This window comes from Staurois parvus, unplaced genomic scaffold, assembly GCF_062004578.1.
Source record: "Staurois parvus isolate SC_StPar_1 unplaced genomic scaffold, SC_StPar_1.0 ptg000947l, whole genome shotgun sequence".
In the NCBI taxonomy this organism is placed as follows: domain Eukaryota; kingdom Metazoa; phylum Chordata; class Amphibia; order Anura; family Ranidae; genus Staurois; species Staurois parvus.
In genome coordinates, this window is record NW_028318743.1 from 305,774 (window position 1) to 323,925 (window position 18,152).

The window sequence follows — 18,152 nt, forward strand, 5'->3', positions numbered from 1 at the left end:
ATGCTTCCTTTACTGTGCTAGGTGAGAGGAAATCTATTTAATGGAGACCCAGAGAGTGGTAAACACCCAACAAGGGTGCTTATTTTTGCTCGATCTGTCCAAAATGAAATGAAAATGTTTTGGCTGGAGATATATTTTAATTACTTCCTGCGTTAGGAAACATTGTAACAATCCTGGAAACTCATACAGGACACAACGTACTTTATATTTGGTGTCCACCAATGCGCAGACCTGTGCTGACGCTAACTTAATCTGCGATCGTCACATTGATGACGTAAAATGACAGCTGATGGCCAGGCGGTGCAGGAGACAGGTATACAGGTCCTCTTACTACTTCCTCTGTTGTACAGCTTTATTCATACTGGTTGCTGGACACAACATTTTCCTGCTTGTATCTCCCGCAAGGAAACTTGATGTGCTTTCATTTTTTTTAAATATGTATTTTGCTGCCATCTAGCAGTGAACATGTAGCACTACAGCTTATACATCCAAAAGGAACAGTAGACATACTGCATTAGATGCACCTCAAAGCTCACACAAACTCATATATACAGTGGGGATCGAAAGTTTGGGCACCCCAGCTAAAAATTTGTATTAATGTGCATAAAGAAGCCAAGGAAAGATGGAAAAATCTCCAAAAGGCATCAAATTACAGATTAGACATTCTTATAATATGTCAACAAAAGTTAGATTTTATTTCCATCATTTACACTTTCAAAATAACAGAAAACAAAAAAATGGCGTCTGCAAAAGTTTGGGCACCCTGCAGAATTTATAGCATGCACTGCCCCCTTTGCCAAGCTGAGACCTGCCAGTGTCATGGATTGTTTTCAATCATCGTCTGGGAAGACCAGATGATGTCAATCTCAAAGGTTTTAAATGCCCAGACTCATCTGACCTTGCCCCAACAATCAGCACCATGGGTTCTTCTAGGCAGTTGTCTAGAAAACTGAAACTGAAAATAGTTGACGCTCACAAAGCTGGAGAAGGCTATAAGAAGATAGCAAAGCGTTTTCAGATGTCAATATCCTCTGTTCGGAATGTAATTAAGAAATGGCAGTCATCAGGAACAGCAGAAGTTAAAGCAAGATCTGGAAGACCAAGAAAAATATCAGACAGAACAGCTCGCAGGATTGTGAGAAAAACAATTCAAAACCCACGTTTGACTGCACGATCCCTCCAGAAAGATCTGGCAGACACTGGAGTTGTGGTACACTATTCCACTATAAAGAGATACTTGTACAAATATGGTCTTCATGGAAGAGTCATCAGAAGAAAACCTCTTCTACGTCCTCACCACAAAAATCATCGTTTGAACTTTGCAAATGAACATATAGACAAGCCTGATGCATTTTGGAAAAAAGTTCTGTGGACCGATGAGGTTAAAATTGAACTTTTTGGCCGGAATGAGCAAAGGTACGTTTGGAGAAGAAGGGGCACAGAATTTAATGAAAAGAACCTCTGTCCAACTGTGAAGCATGGGGTTGGATCAATCATGCTTTGGGGTTGTGTAGCAGCCAGTGGCACAGGGAACATCTCACGACTAGAAGGAAAAATGGATTCAATAAAATTTCAGCAAATTTTGGATGGTAACTTGATGCCATCTGTGAAAAAGCTGAAGATAAAGAGAGGATGGCTTCTACAAATGGATAATGATCCTAAACACACCTCGAAATCCACGGGGGATTACATCAAGAGGAGTAAAAGGAAGGTTTTGCCATGGCCTTCACAATCTCCTGACCTCAACATCATTGAAAATCTATGGATAGACCTTAAAAGAGCAGTGCGTGACAGACATCCCAGAAATCTCAAAGAACTGGAAGACTTTTGTAAGGAAGAATGGGCAAAGATACCTCAAACAAGAATTGAAAGACTCTTGGCTGGCTACAAAAAGCGTTTAAAGCTGTGATACTTGCCAAAGGGGGCAGTACAAGATATTAACTCTGCAGGGTGCCCAAACTTTTGCAGACGCCATTTTTTTGTTTTCTGTTATTTTGAAAGTGTAAATGATGGAAATAAAATCTAACTTTTGTTGACATATTATAAGAATGTCTAATCTGTAATTTGATGCCTTTTGGAGATTTTTCCATCTTTCCTTGGCTTCTTTATGCACATTAATACAAATTTTTAGCTGGGGTGCCCAAACTTTCGATCCCCACTGTATATATATATATATATATATATATATATATATATATATATATATATAGAGCTTTTTTTCAGGAGGAGGTATGTAATGGCAAGGGGTGCTGGGGTGTGCTGGAGGATCAGTTATTGCTGGCTGCTGTGGTATCTATCGATCTATTGTCACTGAAGGGGATTTATTTTTGTGTAGTTGTCTACTGTTGCTGGGGAGGTCTATTGTTGCGGGTGGGGGATCTATTGTTGATGGGGGTCACTTTTTGCTGGAAGGGAAGGGTCTATTGTTGCTGGCTGCTGGACAGTCTACAGGTACTGGCTGCTGGGAGATCTGTTGTAGCAGCTGTGGGTCTTTTGTTGCTAGGGTGGTATTTTGTTTTGGGGGTCCATTGTTGCTGGAGGAATCTTTTGTTGCTGGGGGGTCTAATGCTTCTGGCTGCGGGGGATGTATTTTATTGGCATTCCTTGTTATCATTAACAAATTCCATATTTAGCACCACAAAATGATACTGGCTCTAAGTGGTGCTGGAAAGTGGTTAGGGTTGGAGCCAAGTGAAGGTGCTCAGGGGTGGGTGGAGACAAGTGACTCAGAAGGGGGGAGTTCCTGCACCTATTTTTTGAAAAAAAAAAAAAAAAAATCCATATACTGTAATCCATACACACACACTGCACAAAAAATGAAAGGAACACTTTGAAATGGGGAAAAATCTCCTGCTGGATCTCTATACTGATATGGACGGGGTGATGTGTTAGGAATGTAAGGATGCCCCATCGTTTAATGGAAATGAAAATTATCAACCTTTCTATGACCCCCAAGTCAACCTTTCTATGACCCCCCCCCCCCAATGTCGGGGCATGCTCCTAATGAGACGACAGATGGTGTCCTGGGGTATATCCTCGCAGATCTGGACCAGGACATCACTGAGCTCCTGGACAGTCTGAGGTGCAACCTGGTGGCGTCGGATGGACCGAAACATGACATCCCAGAGGTGTTCTATTCGATTTAGGTCAGGCGAGTGTGGGGGCCATTCAATGGTATCAATTTCTTCATCCTCCAGGAACTGCCTGCATGCTCTCCCCACATGAGGCCGGGCATTGTTGTGCAACAGAAGGAACCCAGGACCCACTGCACCAAGAGGAACCCAGGACCCCCTGCACCAGCGTAGAGTCTGACAATGGGTCCAAGGATTTCATCCCGATACCTAATGGCAGTCAGGGTGCCATTGTCTAGCCTGTAGAGGTCTGTGTGTCCCTCCATGGATATGCCTCCCCAGACCATCACTGACCCACCACCAAAACGGTCATGCTGAACCATGTTATAGGCAGCAGAACATTCTCCACGGCTTCTCCAGACCCTTTCATGTCTGTCATATGTGTTCAGGGTGAACCTGATGTCATCTGTGAAAAGCACAGGGTGCCAGTGGTGGACATGCCAATTCTGGTGTTCAATGGCAAATGCCAATTGAGCTCTATGGTGCCGGGCAGTGAGTGCAGGGCCCACTAGAGGACATCGGGCCCTCAGGCCACCCTCATGAAGTCTGTTTCTGATTGTTTGGTATTTCTTCAACTGATACCAATGATTGGGCACTACTCCTCTTCCTATTGACCACCAACCCTAAGGCCATGTTTATTCTCACTGATGCTGGGCCTGGGGCATTTTTTACCCTCACTGGCCACCATCTGGCCCCCCCTAAAGTCTGAAGGACAGTAAACTTGCCCTTTGTTTGAAAAGACCCCTGGTTTAGACTCACAGGATACTCCAAAACAATAATAGCAATCAATGGGAGAACAAACAGTTTATTAACCTTCACTATAGCAATCTTTTCTGGAAGTAACAGGGAATGGCCAGTAAATCTAGGACTCTCTCAGAGCAGTCCCAGTCCATATAGCATCCTCTGGCACTTAGTTCCCTTCTGGCACTTGCACAACTAGCAGTCTACAGCAAGTTCTTTACTCACAGTGTTTCAGGAGCTATTTGCCATTGAGCATCCACAGGTAGTTCCTCCATGAGGGAGATTAAAAATCCTTCTCTAGACCAGGACTTCAGGACAGTGCCCTCCAGCAATTAATCCTTTACCAAGCCTCTCCAGGGCTTCAGCCTAGCTCCTGCCCAGACCACAGTTTCCCATCGCACTACCTCTCTCCTAGGGCAGCAGCCCCAGGAGAACCAAAACCCACTCTGGCAAGGCCTCCCAAACATTTATCACCTTCCCAGCCACCCTCTGGATGCCTCCTTCCAGGGACTGGTCATGGCAGGACAAATATTCATAAAGGTCATCTAAATCCCCCTAGCTTATACTCCAGAAATATCCCTCAAAGCACATGGGAGGAATCAAACACCCAGCTTAGGAAACCCCTAAACAGAAAAAACAATAGATCACTGCTCCATTCACTACTGTGAAGCCATCATAGCTTTTCTGTAGCAGGAAACTGGCATATATATGGAGCGTGGGGGGGGGCAAATTGTGCCCAATGGAACTAAACAATCTTTGGTATTAGGGGAAGAAATAGTTGGTGTCAAGTGGGAGGAATAGTGTCCTATTTGTTTTGTCAGTGGAAGGAATTATGCCCCATCATTGGTGTCAGTGGAAGGAATAGTGCCCCATCCCTGGTATCAGTGGGAGGAATAGTGCCCCATCATTGGTATCAGTGGGAGGAAGAGTTCCCCATTGTTTGTATCAGTGGGAGGAAGAGTTCCCTATTGTTGGTATCAGTGGGAGGAAGAGTTCCCCATTGTTGGTATCAGTGGGAGGAAGAGTTCCCCATTGTTGGTATCAGTAGGAGGAATAGTGCCCCATTTTTGGAATCCGTGGAAGGAAGAGTGTCCCATTGTTGGCATCAATGGAAGGAAGAGTGCCCTATTGTTGGTATCAGTGGATGGAATAGTGCCCCATTGTTGGCATTAGTGGAAGGAAGAGTGCTTCATTGTTGGTATCAGTGGGAGGAAGAGTTCCCCATTGTTGGTATCAGTGGAAGGAAGAGTGCTTCATTGTTGGTATCAGTGGGAGGAAGAGTTCCCCATTGTTGGTATCAGTTGGAGGAATAGTGCCCCATTGTTGGTATCAATGGGATAAATAGTGCCCCATTGTTGGTATCAGTTGGAGAAATAGTGCCCCATTGTTGGTATCAGTGGGAGGAATAGTGCCCCATTGTTGGTATCAGTGGGAGGAATAGTGTCCCATCATTGGTATCAGTGGGAGGAATAGTGCCCCATCATTGGTATCAGTGGGAGGAATAGTGCCCCATCATTAATATCAGTGGGAGGAATAGTGCCCCATCATTGGTATCAGTGGAAGGAATAGTGCCCCATCATTGGTATCAGTGGGAGGCATAGTGCCCCATCATTGGTGTTAGTGGGAGGAATAGTGCCCCATCATTGGTATCAGTGGGAGGAATAGTGCCCCATCATTGGTATCAGTGGGAGGAATAGTGCCCCATCATTGGTGTCAGTGGGGGGAATAGTGTCCCATCATTGGTGTCAGTGAGAGGAGGAGTACCCCATCATTGGTATCAGTGGGAGGAATAGTGCCCCATCATTGGTATCAGTGGGAGGAATAGTGCCCCATCATTGCTATCAGTGGGAGGAATAGTGCCCCATCATTGGTGTCAGTGGGGGGAATAGTGTCCCATCATTGGTGTCAGTGGGCGGAGGAGTACCCCATCATTGGTATCAATGGGAGGAATAGTGCCCCATCATTGGTGTCAGTGGGCGGAATAGTGCCCCATCATTGGTATCAGTGGGAGGAATAGTGCCCCATCATTGGTATCAGTGGGAGGAATAGTGCCCCATCATTGGTGTCAGTGGGGGGAATAGTGTCCCATCATTGGTGTCAGTGAGAGGAGGAGTACCCCATCATTGGTATCAATGGGAGGAATAGTGCCCCATCATTGGTGTCAGTGGGAGGAATAGTGCCCCATCATTGGTATCAGTGGGAGGAATAGTGCCCCATCATTGGTATCAGTGGAAGGAATAGTGCCCCATCATTGGTATCAGTGGGAGGCATAGTGCCCCATCATTGGTGTTAGTGGGAGGAATAGTGCCCCATCATTGGTATCAGTGGGAGGAATAGTGCCCCATCATTGGTGTCAGTGGGAGGAATAGTGCCCCATCATTGGTGTCAGTGGGAGGAATAGTGACCCATCATTGGTATCAATGGGAGGAATGGTGCCCAATTGTTGGTATTAGTGGAGGAAATAGTGCCTCAAGGGCTGGATAAAGGCAAGCAAAGGGCCACATCCAGCTGCAGTTTGGAGACCATTGCTCTAAGCTGTCCGATATGACTGAAGCATAATAATAAAACACAAAAGTGTTCTTATGACTGGTCATAGAAATGAAATAATTCAAACATTTGTCCCGTCCAATCAGAGAATTCCATGACAGCCAGAAATGTTTTAATTTGAGTTCTTTGCAGCAGTCTTCCTGTCACACTGAATCCGACTTTGAAATCGTGCAACTTCACTTGAAGTGCATGATTTCAAAGCCGGATGTGAATGCGACTTCAGATGCAACTTGGCTGACATCTGTGCAGCTTCATGCAGAGATGTTAATGCAGGTCTCACTTGAAATGGAAAAAACAGTGCAGGAGCCTTTTTCTTTTTTAATCGGTGTGGCACCGCAAAGCCGGAATTGCACCGATTTAAAAGGTTCTATTGCCGACTGTAATGATTGTGGTCAATAGGGACATGGAAGCTGTAGGCAACAGCCATCTTGTTAAGGGCTCAGCCATTTCATTTTTCATGAGCCCAGTGATCTTACTCCCTCCTCCTGCATTCTGTGGAATTTGTAGCTGTAACTTTCACCAAACTTCAAAAGAGCCTCCTATCTCAATTAGGACCAGCAGACGACCAGCACACAGACCTTGTCAGGGCTGTAAAACATTAATTGAGGTCTACAGGATGTCTGTTACCATGAACTGAAAAAAAAAACTCTACAGATTAACTCTTGCCTCTGACCCAGGGGTCTCCAAACTTTTGAAACAAAGGGCCAGTTTACTGCCCTTCAAACTTTAGGGTGGATGGATTGTGGTCAGTGGGAAAATGCCCTGGCATCAGTGGGAGTAAACAATACCCTAAGCTTGGTGGTCAGTTGGAGGAACAGTGCCCCATAATTGGTGTCAGTGGGATAATCAGTCCCCCATTTCTGGTGTCACTGAGAAGAACAATGCCCTGTTGCTGGTGTCAGTAGGAGGAACAGTGCCCCATCATTGGTGTCAGTGGGAGGAATAGCGCCTCATCATTGGTGTCAGTGGGAGGAACAGTGCCCCATTGTTGGGGTCAGTGGGAGGAATAGTGCCCAATCGTTCATGTCAGGGGGAGGAATAGCTCCCCATCACTGGTGTCAGTGGGAGGAACAGTGCCCCATTGTTGGGGTCAGTGGGAGGAACAGTGCCCATCATTGGTGTCAGTGGGAGGAATAGCGCACAATCGTTCATGTCAGGGGGAGGAATAGCTCCCCATCATTGGTGTAAGTGGAAGGAATAGTGCCCCATCATCGGTGTCAGTAGGAGGAATAGTGCCCCATCATTGGTGTCAGTGGGAGGAATAGTGCCCCATCATTGGTGTCAGTGGGAGGAATAGTGCCCCATCATTGGTGTTTGTGGGAGGAATAGCACCCAATCGTTCATGTCAGGGGGAGGAATAGCTCCCCATCATTGGTGTCAGTGAAAGGAATAGTTCCCTATCATTGGTGTCAGTGGAAGGAATAGTGCCCCATTGTTGATGTCAGTGGGAGGAATAGTGCCCCATCATTGGTGTCAGTGGGAGGAATAGTGCCCCATCATTGGTGTCAGTGGGAGGAATAGTGTCCCATCATTGGTGTCAGTGGGAAGAATAGCGCCCCATCATTGGTATCAGTGTGAAGAATAGCGCCCCATCATTGGTGTCAATAGAAGGAATAGTGCTTCGTATCAGTGGAAGGAAAAGTGCCCCAGTTTGGAGACCCCTGCTCTGACCTATCATAAAACAATGACAAACTCAGTCAAGATTGTCACACATAACATGTAAGGCAAGTAAAGCTGTAGGAGTGCTTAGCATGCCATGAAACGTCTCTCTGGGACCTCAGCCTAATCTAAAACTTAAAATCCACACACAATTCATAAAATACAACAGGACCAAGGCACATTAATATTAGGCATGTATATGAATGGGGAATATCATACTGAACAAATCAAGGTCATATATGACTATGTTAGCACATAAAAAAGTAGAGAAAGCGGTCTCCTCCCTCCTGGGTGACAGACCCATATGGAATACTCTTATGTTTGGTTTTCCTGGACATGAAATATAATGCTGAACAATAATCTGCCAGCTTCTAGAATACCACCTGCACATATTGGAGGATAGTAATATGAGTATAAAACTGTATTTGGGATTTGTTCATAAAACATGGTGACCTCCCAGCCCTCTCCCCTTAAACCTGATGGTTGGTCAGGTGATCTCTGTTAACACCTCTTTGATATCACAGAAAAGGGAAATGTTGGGACCTGTTGGCTTGCTCTTGTCTTACCATCAGAAAGGAACATCTGTCAAGTTTTGAAAGCCGATAACACCTTCCCCATCGACTGAATTCTGCTAAATCCAAGGACTTTGCAAGTATTCTCCATTTTCATCTCCTTTTTTTATTTCCCTGTTGTGTTACTGTTCTCTTTTTAAATTTGTAACATCTTTTTTTCTGTAAATATTTTATTTGCACTCTTTTGACCTTTTCATTAATAAATCCTATTTTGAAAATTGTTAAAATCGTCCCTAAGGCTTTGAATGTAAACTAAAGGAATCCGTCTCTTGAAGAGTGCTACTGTATATCATAATCCTCTGAATATACCTGTCTGTGGTGACAGTGTGTGTTACAGAAGTTTATTTTTCACATTTGTTCTTGTGAAGGGTTGATAGGCCCAAAGCTCTCTGGTGGCAGTTTGGAGTTTGAAGGGTTAATTGCTTATTTAACTTAACCCAGTGACAATCACTCTCAGGCTCTTGGCACCTAGAGTGTGGTCCCGTGTGTAACAAACTAGCTCATCCGAGCTGGAAGCGGAGTTCTTCTTTTTCTTGTTCCTTCTGTTATTTGAGGTATTCCTGGATCATTCCTCACATCCCCCCTTTCCAGTCCTGAGAGACCAACGTTATCTCCCTACAGATGGTGGGGGTCAGCCCAGGAGAAACATTCCTGGTGGGGCCAGCAGTCTGGGAAGCATTGACCCAAAATGGCATAAGCCCACACATTATCAAACTGACCAGAGTAATTGCACATTCCTCAGGTCAACCGTATGTTTCATGTCATGTATTATGAAGCTGTAGTTTAATTCAGTTTCCCATTGACCACTCCCAAAAGGTGTAGTAAGAGCCCCCCTCCCCTTTGAGAGGGACTTTTAAGAAGAGACAAGTGAGTTAGAGCTTGACACACACAGAGATCTCCCAGCAACATCGTAACAAAAGGAGATCAAGAAATCACCTTGCTCTACAACTTGGATCTGCAAACCCAGGCATATGGGCAAGTAACTTAACCCTGTAATCTTCTTCCTAATTATCTCTTTGCTGTGTCTTTATATACATATATATATATTTTTGTGACATCTCTTTGTAAATATTTTATCGCACCTGTTTTGACCCTTTTAGTAATAAATCTTTCTTTCTGAAAGTGTTAAACTGTTTCTAAGCGCTTACTTGCAATTCACAAATCCCTGCCTTTGAAGAGATGCTACTGTTTGGTATATCTCTGTATAACAGGTCCGCGGGCCGTGCTATATAGATCAATATTTCAATCATTATAGTGTATATTTGATAACGGGAGTTTCTCAGTCTCCGACAAAAGTGGTGGTGGCAGTAGAGGGTTAGTTGGGTAATTAACCCGACCCAGTAATAAGCGCATTTAGGCTGCAGGCACCGATTGTAGTCCATTAGCTGGGCAATCGCTGTGCTGGGTGCGGCTGAGTGTGGCCTTGTTACGTGCGTCACACCGCGGTTTTAGATCGGCCGGTCCTTCAGTCACGAGTTTGGTGAGAAGGTCTGGGGTCTGACGCCGTGGGCGTGACGTATTACTGTTAGTCGCGGTCGTGCGATTGTCGCCTGTTGGTGGCGGCGATCGTGGATCCGTGACACCGTGAGCTGGAAAATCTTTGTGCAGGGTGCAGCTGTGTGTAGCATTGTTATGTAAGTGACAGCGCGGTGCAAGATTGGCCAGTCCTTTGTCCTGAGTTGGTGAGAAGGGCCAGCGGTCAGGCACCGCGTTCGTTATACCGACAATAGGGTGCGACTTTTCATGAGATTTGAAACTGTCAAATCACATGACAAGTCGCACCGGTGTGAACCAGGGCTTCAAGGATTAGAACACAAACAAAAAGGTGTAAAAGGAATAGCTTTACTAATTTAAAGAACGGAAATACAGTATGCCAGTTATGGTGTAAACAGGGTAACAAACATTGTACAGAAAAGAAATGATCTCTACACACACAATCACCAGTAATGGTCACCTAACCATTCAATGGAAGAAAACCTGAAGATGAACTCTGGACAGATATACAAAACACACATCAATGTTCTTCATTATTACATCATTAACTATTTGCCCTCCAGAGGATTCCCCCCCCCCCTTCCTGACCAGGCCATTGTTTGTGATATGGCGCTACATTACTTTCACTGACAATTGCACGGTCATGCAACGCTGCACCCAAATGACATTTATGGCCTTTTTTTCCCCCACAAATAGAGCTTTCTTTCAGTGGTATTTGATCGCCTGTGCATTTTTATTTTTTTGCGCTATAAAAAAAAAAGGCCGCCAATTTTGAGAAAAAAAACAATAATTTTGACTTTTTGCTATTAAACATGTCCAGTAAAAAAAAATAAAATTTTGTCATAAATTTAGGCCAAAATGTATTCTGCTCCATATATTTGCTAAAAAATAAAATATTAATACTGTATGTGTAAATTAATTGGTTTACGTGAAAGTTATAGCATTTACAAATGGCGGCATATATACTGGAATTTTTTTTCTTACTAGTATTGGCAGCGATCAGTGACTTATAGTGGGACTGTGGTGGGCATTCTGACACTGGGGGGGAACTAACTTGATATCACTGACATCTCCAGTGACACCAATACAGTGATCAGTGCTAATAAAAAGCGCTGACACTGTACTAATGGCACTGGGCAGGGAGGGGTTAACAGGCGGGGAGATCAAAGGGTTAACTGTGTGTTTTGAGAATGTACAGTCATACAAAACACGTCAAGGAGTAGCCTGCATGCCGTGATGTCACGCCGCCGGATCACGGAGGTCTGGTGGCCATTTTGGAACTCCAGCTGGTCAGTTTACTCAGCAGCTTTATGCTGCATGTACTATCTACCTTAGCCTATGTATGTAAATATATGGCTTTTTAACCTTGAATATCATTAAAGTCACACCAAATTACTACACTATAGGAATATTCCTTTTTTGCTCTGCACTGAGCGCTTAATTCCCTAGAAACTCCTTGGTGACCATCCCAGTGCCTGGAAGAGGTTTATCCACTGTGTCACAACCTATCCTTAAAGGGGACCTCTGACTACCATCCTATAATCCAGATGAAGGCCAGCTAACTCAGGCTGCATCCGGTTCCACCTTAGAAGGGATTCCTGGCAGACCATCATTTACTTTATACACTGCGCTTTATAAATGCGCATCTGGTGAGTGGGCATTTTATCTATACCCCGCACTTCACCGGAACACTGTATCATGCACAGCTGGGAACAACAGAGTCACCTTGGTTATAATGAGTGAAAGCTTTGATGTTTATTTGAGCTGTGATCACATCCATTTGAACTTTCACTTTTATTTATTGTATTAGAACAATTCATTAACGCACATATTTGAATTATCAATCGGACACCCTTTTGATTTGTTTAAGATATATTTATTCTTGGTATTTTTAGCGCTGCACAATTATTTTATTCATTTCTTTGAAGGCATATGGTTTTCCTTTTTGTGCAATAGATGCTTCTTTTATTGAGCGCTTGCTGAGTCCTTTTTAACTGTGTGCTGTTTCACTATGGGGGCTGTGTGTGCTTTACGCTGTAAGCACACTGCTTTGTATGGCTGTACAAAGCAGTGTGCAGGAGCTGACAGGGGAGACATCTGTGTTGTTGTTTACATGCAGGTCTCTCCATCATTGGAAATACTCGGAGATCACCGGCGAGGAATCACTGGCCAGGACCTGGTGATTGACAGCCAAGGCCACGATTGGAGGTTAGAGTAGGGCGCACATGCCCCCTACCCGGAATGGCAAAATCATGTGTGTGTATACATATATATATATATATATATATATATGTGTGATTTTGTGCACCAGTTCTTACCTGTAGCAGTATTTCTGAAGTTAAAGAGGAATCCCAGATATGGATATTTGTATATAGTTACATTGTTCCAACTAACAAATAGGTTGCGCTATCCCTTTAAGTGAATTGTTAATGCTAAACAGTGAAACCAAAATTCAGTAACAAATTATTACACAATATATGAATATATGAGAAAAATATGAAAAGTCTACAGTATATAAGATAAATGTGCTATGTATTCACACGTGGCCACTTCAGTGTTTCCACCACCATGGAAATAGAAGCCTCTTACCAGAAGCTTAAGACCCCATAAACAAAGGTCATAAACGCACATGAAGCATCCTGAGGATCCCATGAATCAACCAACACACAATATGAATAGTCATCTCTGCATGGTCCAATGCACAAACCACCGCACACTCCTCAGCAATATAATAAATAAGATATGGAGAGCATAGAGTCCATAATGTGAGCCTGTATGGGTACAAGTTGTTAAGCAAAAACAATTAAGGGTCCTCACAAAACAGAAGAGAAGTGTACAGTGCGTAAACTCAGAGATGCTGCCAGTTGACCTGCGTGATGATGTCGACCTCCAACGTCAAGGGTTGGAGCATGACAGTAGTGGCAGCAGTCAAGCACTGGATTAATGACGTCACCTTGTGACAAAACATTCCGGATGAAGCTTAGCAGGTTGACGTCATCAAGCACGCAACCCGGCAAGCAGCCTCTCTGAGTTTACATACTATATAGTTCTTTTCTGTTTTTTGAGTACAGTTACTACTACAGCCATTCTCAACCAGGGTTTTACGTTTCCTCCAGAGGTTGATAGTGATTCCTTGAGCTGTGGTTGATTGATCTCCCATTTGATGGTGCCTGCATAGTTATGGGGCCAACTCTACTAGGCAAAGCCGGGTGCATGAAGCCAATGATCTTTTTTAGCTTTCTGTAGGGGTTGCATTCTGACCACCACTGTAAGGGTTGCCCTCTTCTTGAGATATTTGTTTTTTTTTTGGACGTGATATAAGATCTCACTTTCAGATAGAACAAAAGGATCATTGGCTAAAAAATTTACATTTTCCTTGGTGGGGGTTGATGACAGTGGTTGTTTGGTGGAAGTGTTGATTAGAGTCCTGATATTGTGAATGCCTTCAAGGACCAAATTTTGAGAATGGGTAGACTTGTAGATTGAGGAAGATCAGGATTCTGCCACAGTTGAAGGCCAAGCGAGGTATGACTGCTCGAAATGCATTATTTCATGCATGACTTTATTCCAGGGCAAGCCGGTTTGTCAGGAATGGATTCACCACTGGTGGTGGGACTCACCTGCCTTGTGGGCTGCAGTACCAGGGCTGGCCAGCGGGTGCTCTCAGCAGCCAGAAGCTCACTCCTGCCATCAAGCCATCACCTGAGGCTGATTGCAGGAGGTGTATTTAAGGAATGGCCAGGCCTGCAGTCAGTGCCTTGGTGTATTGTTCCCATGAGCCCCTGTACCTGCATCCTGCCTGCTTCCTGCCTGATCCTGACTTTGCTTTGATCCTGACTCTGCACGAACTCTGCCTGTACCAACCTCAGCTATTCCTGACCACTCTTCCGCCTGCTCCTTGTACCTTGTCTGCCCGTTTGCTACCGACCCGGCCCGCCTGACTACGTTTGGTGTTGTACATATTATCTATTGGAGGTTTGGTTTGTTTGCACTGTGTTTATGTTAGCCTTTAATAAATTGTATTGTTTTATACTATGCCTGAAGTCTGCGTTTCCCTGTGTCGGTCCACACATCTCTGGTCATACCCGGATCCCTGACACCATTAATATATAAGAGAGGATCCAGGAGCATTTCCTGAGGAAAAAGCTCTTTATAAAAAGGCAGAGCATATAGCGAGTTGGTGTGAAGTAGCATGGTTTGGTCAAGGCATGAATAGGTATATGCTGAGGTGTCATAAATCCAATCCCTTTTAATATATTAAAGGAAGCTGAAATATAAAAGTCATCATCAGGCATACTAATGTGTATCTAAACCCAAAACCAGAAATGTAGTATTTTGTAAGTTGCTAGTTCTTGGTGTGTTGGCTGCATTTGTTTTCTTTTTTTAACCATCTTTCTTTTATTTCCACCTGGTAATCCTGCACTTTCTGTCCCTGGGTAGCTATGTCACTTTCCCACTGTATCTATGGAGGGGGGGGGACCATGGTTATCACCCTAGGTTGCTCTCCTGAAATCAACTACAAACATGTCAATATCTCTTCTTCTCCATTACATGGGGGCAATATAACCCTATATGATATATTAATGGACACCAAGCTACATTAATCTGTATTTTACATTTGATTAGAGTTTGGCTTTAACACCTACACTGTAAATTACTATTCCTGTTTGATCTGTATCAATTCTAGCAATAACTAAACTGATAGCCTATCAGCTAGACCAGGGGGCTCCAAACTTTCTACGCAAAGGGCCAGTTTACTGTCCTTCAGGCTTTAGAGGGGCTGGACTGTGGCCAGTGGGAGTAAAAAAAGCCCTGGCATCAATGCCTCATTAATGATTTTAATAGTGCCCCAATGTTGATATCAGTGAGAAGAATAGCCTCCCATTGATGGTGTCGGTAGAGGGAATGGTGCCCCATCATTGAGTCAGTTGATGGAATAGTGCTCCAAGGGCCAAATAAAGGAAAGCAAGGGGCCACATCCGGCTTATAGGACACAGTTTGGAGATAACTGAGCTTGACTCTTGGGCTAAACACGCCCCAAGTTGAGGACCAGCACACCAGAATGTTGCCATGATCTTCTATCTACATTACTGGGGTGGTTGGTCTATGCAAAGATCTTTGTAACAGTCACTTAAAAGTATATCTTCATTTTTGTTCTCTTTATTAGGAGATCTTTATAGGATAAAGAATCTTCTTTTGAATGAGCTCCACAGTATGTCATTCCATGTTTCACAAACTTGTCACCAGTCACTACTTTTATGTTTTAGTAAAAACCAGCACTGGATGTGCCTCCTATCCCGCTCCTGTGCCACCTCCATTGGGTGTTCTCTCGAGTTCCTGAAACTAAGTAAATTGAGGGTTATGAGGATGTGCCCTGCCTTCTTCCCATTGTTTGTTATGACAGTGCTGGAAACACAGGCAAACCCTACTACGTGTTTATATTTGTTATATTGCACATACTTTCAGGATAACATTGGCATACCCTTAGTCCTTCTGTTCATGGCTTGTTTCCTCCGACACAGCAAACTGTAGACATATGTCTGATATTGGAAAGATGCATAATAGTAGATAATAGGATTAAGGCAACACCTGATGTTACTCATACTGGCTGAAAGGATGTAGGTGAAGTTCAGAGAGTCATCGCTGTATCTATACATCTTCAAGCAGTAAGCAAAAAAGATGACGTTGGTTGGGCCGAAGGAAAGGGCAAATACAAAAAGCACAACAGCGGTCAAGTAGACGGCTCGGGATCTCCAATGGGTGCGGTCAACCTTGGTCTGACAGAGACTACAAATGGTTCCAATGTAACACCAAGTTATAATAAACAAAGGTAGGACAAAGAAAATTAAACGGTAAGCAATGAAATAGTGAAAACTAAAGCCTTCAAACTCGTTAGCGTCTTGAACATCAAAACAAGTTGTTATATTTAGTGCAGTAATCGGGAAGGTAAGTCTATGTGTGAGAAGAGGCACGGTGCCGGCGAATGAAATGACCCAGATGACACCACACACCGGCCAGGCACGGTTTACCGTGCGCCAAGAAAGAGACCGTATTGGATAGACTACCGCCAGGTAGCGGTCCACGCTGATACTTGTCATGAACAGGATGGAGCAGTATTTGTTGCAGTAAAATGATAACGTGACGAAGCGACACATCCATTCCCCCAAGAGCCAATTGTTTCCCATGAATCGGTAGACAATGCGGAAAGGCAGGATGCAAACAAAGAGGACATCTGCTGTGGCGAGGTTAAGCATGTAGACCACTGCCGGCTTCCTGACCTGCATCTTGGCCAGGAACATGACGATCGCCATGAGATTGAGAGGAAGAGCCAATAAAAACACAATGGTATGGATTGATGGTACGAACTTGGTCAACCACCAACTTCTGAGTGAAAGGTCTTCATTTTCTGAAACAATGTTGTATTCTACGTAAGACGAGTTGTGAAAATTTATGGTCCACATACGATGCACATCTGAAAAATTGAAATCCAAAGTATTAGTATAAATAATAGAACAAGATGCATCTATCGATAGTCCATACATGATTAAACATAATATTAATAAATAAATAAGTAATATTTCACAGAGGTTCTGGAGAGAAAGGTTCTGAAAAACAAGGATTGGAAATGTTCCTCAACCACTCAGAACCTGAATAACAGAGAAGCCAGATGTGCATTGCTTGGGATAACCTAAAGTGACTCTAACACTAACAATCTGTAACCCTCTCACTAACCCTTCCAGTAACACTAACAATACCCATCATGTAACCCTAATACTAACCCTCCCTCTAACCTTAACACTAACCCTACTAGTAACCCTAACACTAACCCTACTAGTAACCCTAATAATAACCCTCCCTGTAACCCTAACGCTAACCCTACTAGTAACCCTAAAACTAACCCTCCCTGTAACCCCAACACTAACCCTCCCTGTAACCGTAACACTAACCCTACTAGTAACCCTAAAACTAACCCTCCCTGTAACCCCAACACTAACCCTCCCTGTAACCCTAACGCTAACCCTACTAGTAACCCTAAAACTAACCCTCCCTGTAACCCCAACACTAACCCTCCCTGTAACCCTAACACTAACCCTACTAGTAACCCTAATACTAACCCTCCCTGTAACCTTAACACTAACCCTACTAGTAACCTTAACACTAACCCTATTGGTAACCCTAACACTAACCCTTCCAATAAACCTAACAATAACCATCATGTAACCCTAATACTAGCCCTCCCTGTAACCCTAATACTAACCCTCCCTGTAACCCTAACACTAACCCTACTAGTAACCCTAATAATAACGCTCCCTGTAACCCTAACACTAACCCTACTAGTAACCCTAATAATAACCCTCCCTGTAACCCTAACGCTAACCCTCCCTGTAACCCTAACACTAACCCTACTAGTAATCCTAATAATAACCCTCCCTGTAACCCTAACACTAACCCTACTAGTAACCCTAATACTAACCCTCCCTGTAACCCTAACACTAACCATCCCTGTAACCTAACACTAACTCTACTAGTAACCCTAATACTAACCCTTCCAATAACCATCATGTAACCCTAATACTAGCCCTCCCTGTAACCCCAACACTAGCCCTCCTTGTAACCACTAACCCTCCGGGTAACTCCCCCCCAGAAACACTTACAGAAACTCTCCTTCCAATTTAACATTGCTTAATAAGAACTACTGAGTGCTCTCTTAGTACCAACATTACCAAATCCCACACATGGCATTTTGTGGGCTCCCTTGGATTTCATGGGCTCCTGCAGCTAAGTGTCTATTAAAGTTGTCTCCAAACTGTGGCCCAGTGGCTGGATATGGCCATTTGCTTGCCTTTATCTGGCCCTTGGGGCACTATTTTTCCCACTGACACCAACAATGGGGTGCTATCTCTTCTACTGACACCAGTGTAGGGGCACTATTCCTCCTATTGACTCCAACAATGGGTCACTATTCTTCCCATTGACACCAATGTTGAGGCACTGTTCCTCCCATTGA

At 43.9% G+C, this 18,152-nt stretch overlaps 1 pseudogene; it reads right to left on the reverse strand.

Moving 5' to 3' along the window:
• Positions 1 to 10,472: 10,472 nt before the first annotated feature.
• LOC149441787 (proteinase-activated receptor 1 pseudogene) lies at positions 10,473 to 16,596 on the reverse strand (annotated as a pseudogene).
• Positions 16,597 to 18,152: the final 1,556 nt, after the last annotated feature.